At 40.9% G+C, this 12,552-nt stretch overlaps 1 protein-coding gene across 3 annotated transcripts in view; it reads left to right on the forward strand.

Moving 5' to 3' along the window:
- Window positions 1–389: 389 nt before the first annotated feature.
- DISP1 (dispatched RND transporter family member 1) overlaps window positions 390–12,552 on the forward strand; it is a 98,609-nt gene continuing 86,446 nt past the window's right edge. Inside the window, exon 1 of one of the 3 annotated variants that reach the window (XM_071739726.1) lies at window positions 390–509. The gene's annotated coding sequence lies outside the window, so the exon portion shown is untranslated. Of the gene's footprint in view, window positions 570–12,552 lie in introns of all 3 variants that reach the window. The other 2 variants (XM_071739727.1, XM_071739729.1) reach the window with 2 other exon arrangements.

Raw genomic sequence — 12,552 nt, forward strand, 5'->3', positions numbered from 1 at the left:
ACGCTCATTTTATTCCCCTTACTGTAATTTTCTTACATTGGCGCGAATCGCTTCAACCCCAGATCCAACTTTTCCTATGTTTATATCTCTTCTTAGAACTGTCTGGATGATGCTGTCAATACGAAAATTTCTGAAAAACTCAGTTAGCAGCACCTCCCCAACACACTCTCCCGCGCTCACAGAGACCTGAGCCCTAACCCCGGGGGGGGGGGGGGGGGCGGGGGGCGGAGAATGGGATCGGGAACCGGGCTTCGGGAGAGCTCCGCCCGCAGCAACCTTGGTACGCCCCACGCCTTCAGCTGGTCGCCGCACTCAAGATGGCACCTCCCCCACCGCCCTCTCCATCCCCGCCCTCCTGGTGGTGACTTCCGGAGGGAGAGGGCGTCCGTCCCATGGTAACTGCGCCACGGTGGAGACGCTGCCGTAGCTGGGGCTGCTCGTTTCCTTCCGCCACCCGGGCCATAACCACGGGCAGCAGCCTCCCGGGCCCTGCCGCCGGCAGTCGCTCGGTACGTGCCGCCGCCTGGAGCGCCAGCGGCTTTTCTCGCCCGCCCGCCCCCGGTAGTGAGGTGAGAGGACCCTGCCGGGGCGGACGGGCGGGCGGGCGGGCCCCGCGGGGCAGTTTCTCCACGCCGCTGAGGTGTGCGGGCCCCGCGGCGGGAGGGCGGTACCGACCGCGTCAAATCGCAGTCGGCTCCGGCGGGTACCCCTCAGCCCTGCGCGGGCGGCGGCGGGGCCCCTCGGCGCGGGGCGGCAGGCAACCCTCCCACCGGGCTGGTTGCCGGGACGGCTCTTCGGGTCTCTAAGCCCTCAGGGCCGGCGAGTGCGGCGCGGGCTCCCCGTCCCGTGTGAGCAGCGCCTTCCCCCGCCTGTGCTCTTGAGTAGGTCGGGCTGGCGGCTCGGGGAAGTGGCCGTGCCCCCCAGCTCCTCCAGTTGCTCAGCGGGGGGAGTGAACCCTCTGACCGGAGTAGCGATGCTGAGGGTGGGCGGGCCTGGCTCTGGGGGCAGGTGGGGTGGGGGGTTGTGTCTGTGTGTGTGTATCTCTCTGTCTGTGTGTGTGTATCTGTCTGTGTGTGTGTGTGTGTGTGTGTGCGTCTGCCTGTGTGCACCCTGGGCCCCCGTACCTGGTGTTATGGCGGCCCCTGCCCCGGGGCGGAGGTGTTCAGGCTGTCATGGTTGCCCTTTTTCAGCCGCTGGGCAACCTGCGATGCCGTTGTGTCTTTTGAAGCCTGTCTTAAAACATGATGTAAAAATGAACTAATTGTTTTACGTTCACTTCTGCGTTTCTGTGTTTTAGTTAAGGTGGTCAGGGAACCTAACTTTTTTTGTTCATTATGGACTTAAGTTTGATTACCCTTTCCTGTGCTTTTGTTCTTTGTTCAGATGCACTCTGCTTGTAGCTGCCTAGTTTATTTGTTAGGAACAGAGACTCTGCACAAAAATAAGGTTTGCAGGCACCGGTTTACCAAAGGGTACTCAACATGGCACCCTTTGTCCTGGAGCAACTGAGGTCCCGTAACTCCTGACTTATGTCTGCACATCTGCTGTTCTGATAAGCTGTTTTAGTGTTGCTTCCAGCGGAGGTGGCAAATGCTGGAGGTGTGCAGGAGAGAGCACTAAGGCTCCGTCCAGAAATATGTATATTGTGTGCTTATGTGTGCAAGCCTCTTCAGTTTGTGGATCCAGTGCAAATAAGCAGTTATCGTGTTATCAGTGATGGCATCTGCAGCTAATGCAAAGCCATCACTGTGCTCTGCTTACAGAATGGATTAGCTCCCACATGCTCCCAGTTTAGCTCACCTGGTGGTTTCTTTCCATCTTTCTCATAGTAGAGGAGGAGATGGTATTACAAGTTTAATTGAAAACACTCCTATGAGTAAGGCAATAGGGCATCCCATCTGTTTTTTTCAGATATGATTGAAAAATACGATTTTGAAGAATGGTTCATGTTGTATGTCAGCAAATGACAGCCATCTCTTTTCAGGAGAGGGATGAAGACCTATAGTCCATGTGTATAATGTGTATTTTAAATGAACAAAAATGGTGCGATCAGAATTGCAGGTAGCTTGTTATAGAATGTCTGACTTAAACCTGTAAAATAGTAACCAACACTTAGGAAAGGGCATGCAAATTGTCAGTGGACTTATATGTGCTCAACTTCAGAGGGGCTGACTGGTGGAACTGTAGGTGCAAGAAAGCAGCTGGGACAGATACTGCCTGTGTGGAATGGAGGATTTCCTAACTGGTAAAGGCATAAGAGCCTAAAGCAAGCAGCTTGCAGTGATGGAGGTGGAAAAGATTAATTGGGACTTGATACTGTAGTGTTGCAAAATATGGAAGACTGCATTAGGATCTGAGACTTGGTAGCATAACACAGGAGGGTGGGTGTTTTGTTGTTTTGTTTTCTCCCCCCCCACACACCCTTTTTTGGGGGAATTGTGTGTCAGTGTTGGGTTTTCCCATGTAAAGAGTGGTACCTTTGGCTCCCTTTGATTGCCTACCCTTGCTCAGTAGTGCAGGAGAGGCATGACTTCAGGATGAAGCATGTTCTCTATATTTTAACAGAGGCATACAACATTGCTGATATAGTAGTGTTTTACCCTTCAAATGATTTTTTTTTTCTTATTCCTTTCCAAGTCTACTACCGTTGCAGATTCCCAGCTCTTTTGGGGAATGCCATCTGGAGCTATTTTTGACTGATCAGAGAATTACTGTAACAGGAACAAAAGACATTGGTGGGGGGAGCAGTGCCAAGGGGTGTTGAGAAGAAAGAAATGGAATTCAGATTAGTAGCCTCCAAAAAACCTTGTTGTAGAAGAGGTGAAAAATAAGACTGTAAAATAACAAAGGTAAAAAGAACATGTGAAAACACTTGGTTCTTGTAATGTTGCTGCTTCCCATGAGGAGGCATTTGAATGGCTTTCATAGTAATGTTTCTCATATGTTGAGCATAGATTTGAGCAGTAAGCTTTTCCTCTAAACTTTTAACAGAGATGGTTGATTTATTAGCTTTGACAGAAGTATAGAATTACTTTCAAACTTTGAAATATATAATAAGCATTTCAGATAATTAGCAAGCCTACAGCTATCTTTCTTTAAACTCAACAATGGCATTAATTTAGTTTGGTAACTATGGCTATTTTCTTGTTCAGCAACCATATGGTATTTCTGAGTTTAGTGTGACTTCCTGTGAGCAGTTTTTACAAAGTCAGCTAGTCTTAGGTGTGAAGTGCAGCAAAAATTAAAGTGCTACGGGAAGGTGTGGAAATGTTCTTTTATTAAAAAAAAAAAAGTAATTTTTCTGCTCTAAAAAAGCAGTTTGCTTTCACTTTGGTGTAAAAGTGGATTGTAGCCTCTAAATCATACACTCAGTGAGCTTGTAATGCTAAAATAGGCAAAATTTTGCAATTTTGACACTGATTTTTACAAATAACTACTAACAGTTCAATTACTTTTTTTGTTGTAAGCAAAATACTTTCTAGCTTTGCAGTAAAGATGAGATGCCTGTTACAGAAACTTAGCCTCTTAAGGGGGTCTCTTCTTCAGGTGTGATGCAGTAATGCTGGTGCATGTGTCTTGACATTAATAGAACAGCCACATGAAATTTCTGTCTGAATTCTGATTTTTGAGGCTTGCAGTAATCCAACTGGGAATTACATCTGTAACATAATTTTCAGAACATCAAATCCAGCAAGACAAGAGCTTTTGAGAAATGTTCTGGGTATCAAGGAGCACACTTCAGCTGAGCTGGTGAAAGGTAGCATAACAGAAAGGGTTTGTGAAGCAATTTTATAAAGGTGGAAAGTGTGTGTTTGTTGTTCTTTTGGGGTTGGTTTTTTTTTTAGTTTTTTTAGCTAACCTTACTTTCTGCTTGTTAGTAGCAGTTTAAGTTGTTCCATGGGAGATTCTCCAGCATATAATATTAGCAGAAATTAATCTGGCTGGAAGAGTTGTGGGAAAGGAGAACTGGTGTAGGTGGTGGACCAGGAAGGAAAAGATCTAAAAGTGGAAGCAATTGGGCCAGGTGAGTTCAGCAAATAAAAGCAAGGGAAGAGGTGTTAGGAAATGGAATGGAGTGAAACCAGGCATCCTGGGAGACTAAAGGTTGTTGGCAGTGATGTAGAATAGCATAGATCTTGCAAGAATGAAGTTTTCGGGGGGGAGGGTGGCACTGGGGAGAGGCAGTGAGAGGAAGTGGTTGGTACATAGGCAGGAAAGTGCCACTTGAAGTTAAGTAGAAATACATCTGAAAGGAGTGAAAGGAATCAGAATTAGTGACTGTAAGGTGCATAGTCTTGGAGTGTGTGGATGAAGGTGAGAACAGGGGCATGCCAAGCCGCTCCCTGTGAAGGGGAACTTAAGTGCTGAGGTGCTGAACTGAGGGACTTGTGGTGTGGAGACATCTTGAGGGATCTGGGCCAAAATGAGAGGAGCAGTGTGGGTATCCTCGAGGGATGTGGTAAGGTGCCATGCTGGTCTGTAGTGGTGCAGAGCCTGGAGTGGTGGTCACAGTGTGCTCAGTTCACAGAAGCTGAGAGAAACACTCTTTTCTGGCCTCCATGTTCTTATTCCTTCCCCCATTTTACCCTCTGTGGTACAGGTAAAAAAATTGCTTTCTGGTAGGTTGGCATAGTCAACATGGAATTGGAATGTTAGCTTTCTGCGTTCAAGTCTCTGAAGAAAGATTTTTCTGTGTATCTTAGTCTGTAACATTGTTTTTTTGATAAAAATAGACAAACTCAGCATGATAAAACTATCCTTGCGCTGTCTGTAATACAACATGACTCTTGTGCCATGTAGCACAAATTAATAAAAATACCATATTGAGCCCTACTATTAGTAAATGGCTACTGTGTTTGTCTCTCCTTGACATGCAGATAAAAATGGGAAGGAGAGAGTTTTGGCTTTAATAGGATGAAATGTTTCCCTTGTTGTCTGAAAACTCAGTGCTGTGTGAAGCATGCATGCTTAGCAGTAGGGCTTTCTTGTGCAGAGCCATAATGTTTAGAAATTAAGTATTTTTAGTCCCAGATTGTGAAGAATTTCTGACCCCCTTGAGCTTTAATTCTTCATCTCTGTCTCTATGTAACCAGTGGTTGGTTTGAGGGCTGTAAACAGCCTTGTTTTTGGCTTAGACAATTACGGAGTATTATGCTGCATAGTTTGACTATGTAAGTAAGTTAAAATATTTTCTTTAATACGTATGCTGTTCAAAATAATAATGTAAAGCTGAAGGGAATTTTTGCCTCTTGAAATAAACTTTACCACAGTCTGAAACATATGTTCTCACTTATTGTCTATAGCTTCTTTAGTACCATAAAAACTACAGCAGGTATTGCAATAATTCAGTAATGTAATCTTAACCCTTTGAAGCTAAATCACGTGAAATGTTTGTCATGCAGATACTTTTATTAAAGCATAATGGAATTAAAATGAAAATCAGTATTACAACTAAAATGAAATCATTAGTATAATTTAGAACTCACTTTTGTGACAGTAAAGTCTTAAGATCATGAATAGTCCTAGAATTCTGTTTGAGCCTGAATTCGTAATCATGTATTTTCTTTGGCAGTGCAACTTTACAAAATGAAAAATCAAGATTTGTGTCAAGAGTTTTGGAGTATAGTATTTGTAATATATCCTTGTGTAAAAATGTTCATACATTAAGTCAGCTGAAGAAAGTAGTGTTGTGGCTGACTGAACTGTAACTGGCTGTTTTTACGTGTAACTCCTTAAGTGTTGTATCAGTATACTGTTTTTCTTTGCCTAACTTGCTGTCAAGTAAAGCCAGTTTAAGATCTGTTGCAAACACAGTATTTTGCAAGTTAAAAAATGGTAGAGATGGCATTAGTGGGAAAACACTTACTTTGTAAGTAGTGCTGTTGAGGTAATAAGTATATTGATTTGGTTGGCCAACGCAAGCTCTAGACAGATTTTATTTTTCCGACTGCCTTTCCATGAGAGGGTCATATGGCTGTTTGTTATTGCCTTCGATGTGGTTGAGTTTTAGAAACCAAACTGCTTTCTTGGAAAATTGAGAGGTTTTTAAATTATTTATTTGAAAATAGATTTTGGTCACTGATGTGTGACGGTGAATAGGTGGGGGAGGGGGGGGTGGGTTTGACCCTGTCTTAGCTTCTCAAAATCTGTTACTTTGCAAAGCTCTTTAACTTCTCTTTGTTATGGCTTTACCTAGAACATATACAATAAAGGGGTTATTGACTTTCAGAAATGTATGAATTTCTAATATTTTTTTAACTGTCTAGGCAGGAGAAACTAGCATCTGTTTGCTTTTGCCAGACATATTTTTGTTTAAACTTTCCTCTGACCCCCAAAAGAGATTTTGAATATACTGTTGAATTCCCTGCGGCATTTAGAACTTAATCTTCTAAAGCTGTAAAAACCCATAAACTGAAGCTGCAATAATGGGATTATCATACACCGATGCTTCTTCCTGCTGTTGAGGTCAAGCAACAATTACCAGAGCTCCCTCTTGCCTACCCTACCTTTAGGTATTTCTGTATTGCCTTTTCCATTTCAGGGAATGGTCTGGTGGTCACTGCTTTAGTGTCAGAGATTGCAAGTTAAAATTAAGTGAAGTGGTAGAAGTGGGTCTGAATGATATCCCAATATTGTTATACTGCTTTGCTCTTCAAGGCTTGATGCCCAGAAACAGAAGTATAGGAACTTTACTTGAATAAGGAAATTAATAAATAACGCTCTATAAAGGTGCAAATTTAAAAAGTGGAGAAAATTCAAACGAGGTTTTTTTTTTTTCACCTGGTTCCTCATTTCAGAACCATTATCAGTTTCCATACAGGAAGATAAAGCTCTCTAAAGAAGTGGAAGATCCAAGCCAGTACCTGTATCTAAGAGGGGCAAGTAGAAAAGAGCCACTAGAAAGCTAGAGACCAATAGCAAAAAGAGTGCAACAAATATGGACTATTTGGTAAGCTCTTCAAGGAAAAAGTACAAAGGTGTTAAATAAACGTAGATCTAGAATTTCTCAAAACAAAACTCATAAGCAGTCAAAATTTTTGACATGGTATCTGGTGGTCTTGGGGAGGAGGAAGTATGTTCTTAATTTAATGAGCTAATAAGCTAATGATTTTGTCCATATGAAAAGTGAAGAAGTGTTAACTCTACCTCGAAGTTGGTGAAAAACCTTACATCGCTTTGTGGATCACTGTCAGACCAGAGGATGTCTAGACTGAATGCTCTATGCACAGTTCTGTCAATAATTTTAATTTAAGTGAAACATTAAGTCTGTACAGTATTAGCATATGGTACCAAGCTAGGAATTCTTGCAAGTGTGCTAGAAAACATGGTTATGGTTCAGAGTTATTTGAAAAAAAGGGAAGAAAAGCAGTCTGGGAAAGAATATGCCTTTTGGATAAGGACAAGACAAGATCCTCCATTTATTTATCATCTCTGTACAAGTAGACAATGGAGAGGAGTAGAAGGAGTTTTGTGCAAAGGATCTGGGGATGTTGCAGTTAAACTAGGTGTGTTTGTGTTAACATGGGTGTTGCAAACAAATCAGATGTACTCTGATACATTAGCAGGGTAATTTTCCATAAATTGTGTGATAGTCCTTCATTCTAGGCTTAGGCATTTCAGCTCAGGAATAGATAGAGAACTTTGTCTTTACTTTCTTCTGTGCTTTCAAATTCTTTAAAATACTCACAGAAGGATTTAAACCTTTTTCCTTAAAGAACAGAAGGCTATAGGAAGAAGAGAGTTTTCTTCAAGTGATATATAAACAAGAAAAGAGGAGAGTATTTTATATTTTCACCGCTCTGATGACAGAACCACTGGTAATGTACTTAAATTGCAAAAAGGATGGTATAAATACACAATAGAAAAAAATTGTGAGCCACTGGGACAGATTGCTTGTCAAGACTGTAGTATTTCCAGTTTTAGAGTGACTTGTTAAGGCACATACTAACTATGTCTAGACCATGCTATTCTCATCCAATCCTGAGAGGGTGTGTTGAGCTTTCCAACCATTATTTTATAGTATTAGAAAATCCTGGAAGGGTTTCTAGAAAGCAGGGTCATATGAATTAAAGAAGTATCAGAGTGGTTAATAGCACTGAGCCCATGGTAATGACTATTATCATTGTGTGCTAATGGATCTTGCTCTCAAAATCACACATCTGTGCTCCCTCTTTTCCAATCTGCGCTCTTCAAAGAAAAGTCATACTGCATTGGGGAGGAAAAGGAAAATAATTTTTTAAGTCTTCTGGCTTGCTTCCATTTCATGACTGTAAATATCTTTCAATTGATCTACTAAGTGAATACTGGTGGCTGCAAACTTTCAGAATCATCTTTCTTGCCCAGCTTCATATAAAATTGCTCTGGGGACAAGGGAGAAATTAGTCTCTTCAGACACCACGGTAAGTTTGATCACAGATTCTGAAATTTTTAGACTACTTTGCTCAATATTCTAAGTTAGAATCAAAATATAAAACAAAACATTCACTCATTAGCAGATACCAGTCTTTATTTTGCATTCACTTTTTCCTGTAGCTGGCAATTAAGATGTGTGAATAAGAGGCAGTGTAGTCTGGAAGCAGCATCTTGAGCCTCAGAGAAAAAGCTGTCAGTATCTTAATCTTAAATATGCTGTTGAGTTACGACTTGCTGAAGGGCATATTTAATTTCTGGCCCTGTTTTCCACACACAGAATGTAATGCTGGAAGGATTAATTTTTGTCTACAGATACAGAGATGAAAACTCTCAGGCATTTATTTCTTTCTGCATTAAAAGTTGGTAAGTAAGCCCAACTATTCTTGGATTCTTAGGTTGTGTTTGACTTCTGCTACAGTATCTTCAGGTTAAAGAACAACCATTCAGAATTTTGGTGGGTAAAAACACCTATACAGTAGGACTTACTGTGGTATTTTCTTTTGTGTTTATATATGGAAAATACTGCCTCTTGCTTTCTTCTTTTGATTTTTTTTTTTTTTTTTTTTTCCTCCCCACTGCTGTTGAAGATGGCTCCTGTGTCCAACTTCAGGTGTACAGTATAGTTCATGACTTATAATAGCACGGAAAGGTTGCAGAATTTAAACTTTATTGGAATCCCAGTTCTGTTTCCTACCTAGTTTTTCTATGTGAGGAGGCTGCATCATTATGAATTGATTTGACTGTTAGCCTTGTTTCAGCAATACATCTGTCTTATACATTTCTTTCTTAATTTGAGTTTAAGAGGCTTGGGGCAATGCTAGTATGATGTCATTCATTCTGGATTGACAGACCAGCAGTGTTGAAGAGTGAGAGAGAGGGTGTGTGGAGTCTTTAGAGCAATGAAATGCCTTTTTTATAACTGATAGCATCAGACTGAAATCCCTGCAGGCTGTTTTCTGCAGGTGCAGGTTTTAAGCTAGGCCTCCACTGACGTTTACGTTTACATTTATTATTATGGTGTCACCCTGCAGGGTTTATAGTTTCTTCAGTGAATTCTTTGTGAAAGAATTGGCATAATTTCTTAATGTTTTGTTGAATACTTGTTTCCACAGCATAAGTTGCCATGGATATGTCAGGTTCTTAATGTTTGTTTACAGAGGAATGTAGTATGGAAGGTTCTCACTAGCTATTTTAAAATGAGGGTACTGGATCTCCATAATTCTGTTCTCACTGGGAATTAATTGGCTAGTGAACACAAGTTCTGCTGTCTGCTTTTAAAATTAATTAATTTCACTTTGGAATGAGTTAATGTAGAAATGTTCATGTGTGTATCTTTACTTTGCACTAGCTTGTCAATTGTCAGGTTCCTTTTTTTCTTCGGTAAAATGAGCCTGCTGATTTTGAGTGCCTTGCAGTCCTTTGGAGTCCTGTCAATCAGCATTTTAATAGGCAAAAAATGTACATACATTATTGCAGTGCCCAGTACCTGAAGAAGGTATTGGCCCTGTCACTGCAATACCTGCTGTATTTCATACACCTTCGTGATGGAAGGAAAGGTCATAGACTTCCTGTAAGAAAGGGAATGGTGAATTTTGCCTTGCTAGGAGCTGGTGTGACAAGGAAACGAAGCCATAAAACTCCTGCATGCATAGATGAAATGTTCAGCAGAGGCTACTTCCATAATACAACACCTGAAATATGTTTCTGGTCAGTTCACAAAGGTGAATAGGGAAAGTGGAGGACTAGTAGTAGAAGCAGCTCTATAAACCGTACATGACCACTTTTAATGTGGCAAAAGAAACAATAGACAGCAGTTTTCTCAGTAAAATTGAGCCTTGTGTACAAGCAGAGCTAAATTTAATTACAGAAGTCCACAGCCACAATGGCCCTGTCCCTTTCTGTTTCATGATTGAAGATGGGTTTCTTGAGCCAGGGAGAAGCCTGGGTATGATCTTCTATCTGTGTAGCACAGTGCTGTGTATGAGTTGCTTCCCATAATAGCTCTACTGTCAATCTTATTTTCAAGTTCTCTCACATGTAAAGCATATTTTGAGAAAAGTGTGATCGTTTTATGTCTTGTGTGTTCCCCAAACCTGAAATGTCTGTATGAACGTGTGTATTCTGTATTTTAAAATGCGTAAATATAGTACCCTCAGTGTGCTAATTTTAGTGCAGTGCATCTGATGTGAGCTTCCAAATGGAGGTAACAAGGTGTTCTATGGGTTTAAAATCCATAGCTGTAGCCAGAGAGGTGTCTTTGTGAAGTGATAGGTACAGAGATGTATGTGTTATAACCTATGCCTGTTAAAAGAAGAGCCCTTTCATTGCTGTTGTAGATGTAGTGCAAAATATCTCAAGCAATTCATGGAAGATAAATAACACGTAGTAGCCACCATCATTAAGTGTCTTCATTTTCTATTCAGAATCTGAAACCTATTGTCTACTTTCTGCATCTGTTTGTAGATGTAGTTAAGTTGGGTTCTTCCATGTAGCCAGACATCCAGGAGTCAGGGAATGCAGAGCACTGAGGCAAGATATAGTCTAGTTTTCTTTGACACAAGTCCAACTTCTTTGTGAAGAAACTTGGCATGGATTTGGAGAGGCTAGTATCACATGTCTAGAATTAAATTAAGTTGTGAGAATTGACACCGAAATTGCTGAGAAGTAAATTTCTAACTTCAAGTTTTGAGTCCTGATACAGTATTGCTCTCCTTGCTGACTCTGTTATAGCCCGTATTACCACCAAGGTGCAAATTCAGCAGGATGTTAGAAAATGACAGTGCTTGGGGATGAATGGTTTTTGCAGTCTATGCTTACTTCATTAGGTTCTTTCAACAATAACAAAGTATCTCTGCTGGTAATCGCCAGGCCAGTGCTCTTGGGTTAGTTTGCTTTTTATGCAGATCAAGCATACTTTCCAAGTAGATTTCTACGTAAAAGCTACCTTGTATTTTTTTCTGATCATCTTATATGTATATTTTTCCATATTTGGAATTTGTGCTGTAGACAGAAAAAGCCACCTGTGCTAGTAACAGGGGAAGAAAACCCAAAGCAGTATATACTTCGGCTGGATTACCTCATTTTCCATCAGTTCTCTTGGCATGACCCATTAACTAGTTTCCAAAACTGATGTTGCCAGCCATCAAGATTCTAAATATTCATGGAGCTATTTCTGTTAAATGTTTTCAGATTAACTTTTTATGCCACAGATGCAGAGCGCCAGGGGAAAAAATGAGATACTGACTCGGGATGTTCTGCTTTTCCAAAAGGAATTGCTGAGTGTGTTGGAATGAAGGGACCTGAGTGAAGCCACCTTGTTCTTAAGCTATACTTGCCTCCCCATCACTGTTCTGGAGCAGTTCATGTGATAAGAGGTATATTTTGAACTAAATAACCAAGTAGTTGAGGCATTAAAGAGACAATTCTCAGTTTATAAAAAGTGTTAGGTTGTGTGTCACTGGAGAAGACTTAATATTTATCATTTTTTCTCTTAGAGCATCTTCACATAAAAGATTGTACCTCATGTGAAAAATCGAAGCTTGTGTTAACACAAATATCAGCCTTAATATTCTGAATTTGTGATAATTTGTCAGTATTGTTGTTACTTCATAATCTGCTTTTGTTGTTTTCCTATGAGAGGGTAACAAATGTGTGTTACTGTTCAGCAGATTCTCTTTTGAGAAGCTTGTCCCAAACCACAGGCTAGGTTTAAAACTTAAAATTACCATTGTGTGCAGATGGGGTGTGGGAGTCATGTGAGAGCTCATGATTTGCACTTCTATGCTCCTTTGTGCAAACAGTAGCTGGTAGCTGAACTTCTCTCCAACAGTGTTGTGGCAGAGATTTGTTATTCTTGATCTCTGGGGGCACTGCTTGTTTGATCTCCATGCTCTTTAATAATCTTCTGTGCTGAATGCCTGATATAAATTAAGGTAGGTATGCTCAGTTTAATAAATGAAGGCATTCTTGTATCTATTTCAAATTTCAAAAGAGTACCTCTGTGCTGGCTAGAGCTATGCATGGGGCTTTTCTGTCAGGCTGCCAGGTTTTGAGAAAATTCATACTGAGAAATGGTATTTTTATAGTTAGCTTCTTGAAGGGTGTGGTTGAATTCATACTGCTGTCTTTTATATCACTATT

Source organism: Heliangelus exortis, chromosome 3 (genome assembly GCF_036169615.1).
Source record: "Heliangelus exortis chromosome 3, bHelExo1.hap1, whole genome shotgun sequence".
Lineage (NCBI taxonomy): Eukaryota > Metazoa > Chordata > Aves > Apodiformes > Trochilidae > Heliangelus > Heliangelus exortis.